Genomic DNA, 4,503 nt, shown 5'->3' on the forward strand with positions numbered 1-4,503 from the left:
AACCTGGTACCTCCCTCCCCTCTTTCTCTCACTTCCTTCCTGTTACCATGGATACCAGCTCCCCTTCCCCATTGGCCATGAGTGGAAGCAAGCTCAGGCCGTCACCAAAAGCAGATTCCTGCACTTGCTTCTTGTAAAGCTTGCAGAACCATGAGCCAAATAAACCACTTTTCTTTATAAATTACTCAGCCTCCAGTATGCCGTTATAGCAACACAAAGGGGACTAAGAGCCATGTAGTGATGGTGAGGAGAGTAGTTTGTGTGTTCCTGACCTCTCACCTCTCACAACCACCAGAAGAACAGAAGCAGTGGAACACATTTCACTAGAGAGCAGACCCTACTATCAGTGTTATAACTACCTTCGATTTTATGATCACTGCAGGAAAAATTTTTTCTATAATTGTTCCACTAATATGATGTCAACGTCACACCCTCTGGATTTTCCAGTTACTTTATTTATCTCCCTAACTGAATTCAGATTCATCAGATTTGCTTCAAATGACCAGTCACCACTTGGGAGTCCGGAACCATGAGATGATTCTCTTTCTCATCTCCTGTATCAAGCACAGGGCAGCCACGCTAACACTTTCCAGTTTCCAGGCCCCATTCTCCAGTCCTGGTGAAGTGGAGGGAGAGGAAACTTCTCCCATGGTACTCCAATCAGATTCCCTCTCCCAGGAAACTGTGATTGCAATTAAGAGAGGCTGATGTTAGTCCCAGGTGCTCATAAACAGAGACTATGGAAACAGGAGAGCAATGAGGCCTTCCGAGTACATAAAAACATAAAGAAAGTCAATCTGCAGAAATGGCGGACTAAAAAGGATGGGCAAAGAGGAGCAGGAAGAGAAATCTCATAGTCTCAGAGAGAGAAAGCCAAGAGAAGCCTGTTCTCTGTCCTGACAGCTTCGCAGGTGCCAATTCTGGTCTCACGGTGGTTCGTTGGGAAGTTTGGCTCTTGAGTTAGTTCTGCAAGACACTTGTGACTCCATGTACTAAATATTCCTTTATTTTCTTGAGCCACCCTCCGACATGGGTTCTTATAACCAAAAGTCTAATTAGGGCAGCTGCCCTAAACCAGACCTCATCTTCGTTCCAGAAGACTCTTGCTCAGGCTCTCTCTGCCTCCAGTTTGACCTGGATCCTTCCCTAATCCACCTTTCCCATGTGCCTCCTGGCCAGCCTCACTGTGTTGGGCCCCTATGTGTAGAGAAGAGTCAGCAAAGCAGGCCTGAGACTGCTACCTTACAAAAGCTCACTTACAAGTTAGCTTTTAGCTGGTATCTGGAAATTCAGATGATAGAAGCATTCCCATCCTAGCAGATAAGAAGGGCTTACTGTGCGTAGACTGTGCAAGCAACATGGCTTATGCCAAACACCTGCTTTCCTTCTGGGAGTCTGGCATTTTGGTGTTAGTCCCCTAATAAAATCACTGGGCTCTAAGTCTCTAATGAGCTTCCCTGGGAGACAATATCTCATGCATGTTGTCATATCCCCTGGCTAGGGTAATTGAGCTGGGTGATTCCACCAGGGGAGGACCCTTGGAAGCTGGAGCCTGGTCATCCCCAGACTTTCCCTGTGTGCCATTCCTCTCTGTGGTTTGTGTTCTGTGTCCATGCGCTGTGATGCATCTCACTTGTGAGTGCAACTGTGTGCTGAGTTCCATGAGGCTTCCTGGCAAGTCACTGCACAGAGACAATCTTGGAGAGTCCAGATCCACCCACTTCCAAACATCTACAAATATCCATCCAGGTCAGAGCCTGCATCTTTGTTTGACGTAAGGACCATGAAGAGCTGTCTCTGACGGACGTCTCAGCCTCATCTTTCCTGACCCCATCTCCACCCCATGCCTGGCCATACTCCTGCCTCTATTGCTGACCACCGTATGCACCTGTCATCCAATTGCCGGTGTCTGTCTCAGGAGTACCTCCTGGGGCACCTCTCCTATCAGAACTCAGATGTTTCTACCTCATGCTCGGTCCCATTCAGCTTGTTTCACTAACACAGACCCTGAAGTCCTGGGAGTTCCAGGTGCCCATGTAAGGTGGCGAGTTCCTGAAAGTCAGTGACCTGGTCCTTCACATTTGCATCCCCAGGGATAGACCCTGGCACACAGCTGGTGCTCCATGCTGGGTCCAGAGCTTTATCCTCCCTGTATGGCTGCCTTTCACCCCCAAAACCTGGAAAACCAACTCCCTTGGCATCTGAGCCATGTGCCTTGTATCCCTATGGTCTTTTTGTAAAGATGGTTGAGGACTTGCTTTGGCAGCACAGATACAAAAGTTGGAGCAAGACAGAGAAGATTAGTGTGGCCCTTGTGCAAGGGTGACATGCAAATTCATGAAGCACTCTGATATGATCATCATATGATGTCTACGTTGAAACATCACATATAAACAAGTATAATTATTATGTATCAATTATCAACAACAACATAACAGATGCCCAAATCTTCTAGATTCAAATTCAGATTCAACATGTACAAAGTAGAGAACCCAGCAGTGGAGCCCAGCATGAGGCACTTTCATCTCCATTTCACAGATGAGACTCTAGGAGAAGTTAAGTGACCTAAACAAGACTGCACAGCTGGTGAGTCTCAAACCTGGAGCAGATCATTGCACCATGCATGCAAACCGGGCTTGGAGAGCCATCCTGTGTGCTCAGAGGTGGGCCTGGGCCTCTGCCCCTCTCCTCTATGAGTCCCTAAGGACCAGGACTTGAGGGTCCTCTTATCCTGCCCCCAGAGCTCAGGACAGTGCAAACTGGTGACATCATGTTGATCCCCAAAGGCCTCTGCTAATTCTCCCCCTCCCGTGTGAGGCTGCTCCGGAGAGGACCGACGACTCTATTCTCCCCCGAGACTCCCTCCTAACTTTCAGGAAATCACACAAATTGAATCCATTTGGAAAGGGAGGGCTCTAGTCCCCTTCCCTGCAGCCTGAGAGCCAGCTTCAGGGTCCTATACCCCAGAAAGCACCAGGTTTCCTTTCGCTGAATCCTTTTGACATTTCCAATGGTAAAATAAATTTGATTTGCAGAAGCCATGAAGGAACTGAGGCAATGTGATGTCCAAAATGCACTGTTATTGGATATGATAAAAAACTGAATGAGTCAGTAAATGTAGCAGTTTAGTGACTGTTTAAAAAAAAAAAAGCGATACCCATGCAATCTGCTGGAGGAGGAAGGGAAGGCTGTGGTGACTGGCAAGGAGGAGGGAGGGTTCAGGCCTGAGCCCACTGCCCACACCCAGCACCAATCCACAGCCCGGATAAACAGCACAGACAGAGAAATGACAGAAATGTATACGAGCCCCTGGGCATGCCCCATGACAGCAGTAAGAACAGAGATCTTTCATTGAGCTGTGTATATATGTTAGGCACTGTTATGAAGGCTTTGCACATTTTTAATCTCAATTACTATCTTACTCATTTGTACAATGGAAGTAGACACGTTAGGATTCCCATTTTACAGATGAAGAAATTGAGGCATGGAGAGCTAACATGGCTTACCCAAGGTCTTCCCAGCTAGGAAGCAGGGAAGCCAGGGTTAGACCCCAGATTGATTTCAGAATCCTTGTTCTTTTTTTATTTTTTGACCATATTCCATTAATTTGTTTAGTTCTACTGAGATATAATCATCCTATACGAAACTCACACACTGAAGGTAGACAGTTTGATGAGATTTGGTACGTGTATATGCTACAGAACCATCACTACCATCAAGAAGATAAACACATCTATTGGCCCCCAAAGTTCTCTTGGGACCTTGATAATCTCTTCCTCTGTCCCCATCCCCGGGCGTCTCCTCTTCTGCTTCCTGCTCGGTTACATTGCCTTGACTTTTAGATAAATGGAGCCATCTAGTATGTGTTCCCTGGTGCCCACAAGAGCAATGGTCATGATGACTACACGGCAGAGCCTTCCCACGAAGAAAAGGCAGTGGCATTTGGAGGTACTCACACCTGCATGCACAGTGACCGGAAGTCCTCACCAACACGCACCCCGCACAGCTTGAGACCCACTGTGCTTCATGGTTCACCAGCAGTCTTAGCACAGCTACCTCCCACAGGGCCCCTGGATACTCGAAAGCAATGCTGAGCAGGGGAGGGCCCCCAGCCCCATCTCCCTGCTAATGCCATAACAGGAATTCAACGAGATGACCTATGTTGATTAGCTATCAATTGTCAGAAGAGGACAGAAGTTTTCATGAGCAATAAATCTCACCGTCATATAATTAACTGAAATTAGTGCGAGTAATAAGTAAATGCTCAGTGATAATTCTTATCAATATCAGATATGCAAAGCCTTTTGGGTTTTATTAGTAATTCAATACCAAGATAATTAGATATCAATCAGGCACATTAAATATTGTATATATTGGTTGTTGTATTCTGAATCTGCAGTATGTATGTGCCATGAACCCCCCACCCTCCTTTGTTAGCGATATTTATTGTTTATTTGGGACAACATACCTAATACATTGACAAATCTAAATGGGCTGAAATCT

At 46.4% G+C, this 4,503-nt stretch overlaps 1 non-coding gene across 1 annotated transcript; it reads left to right on the forward strand.

The window, feature by feature from the left end:
• Nucleotides 1–2,254: 2,254 nt before the first annotated feature.
• On the forward strand, nucleotides 2,255–2,357 carry LOC128571387 (U6 spliceosomal RNA). The gene has a single exon (XR_008375813.1). It is a non-coding gene; the product is annotated as a U6 spliceosomal RNA (small nuclear RNA).
• Nucleotides 2,358–4,503: the final 2,146 nt, after the last annotated feature.

Source organism: Nycticebus coucang, chromosome 18 (assembly GCF_027406575.1).
Source record: "Nycticebus coucang isolate mNycCou1 chromosome 18, mNycCou1.pri, whole genome shotgun sequence".
Taxonomy (NCBI): Eukaryota; Metazoa; Chordata; class Mammalia; order Primates; family Lorisidae; genus Nycticebus; species Nycticebus coucang.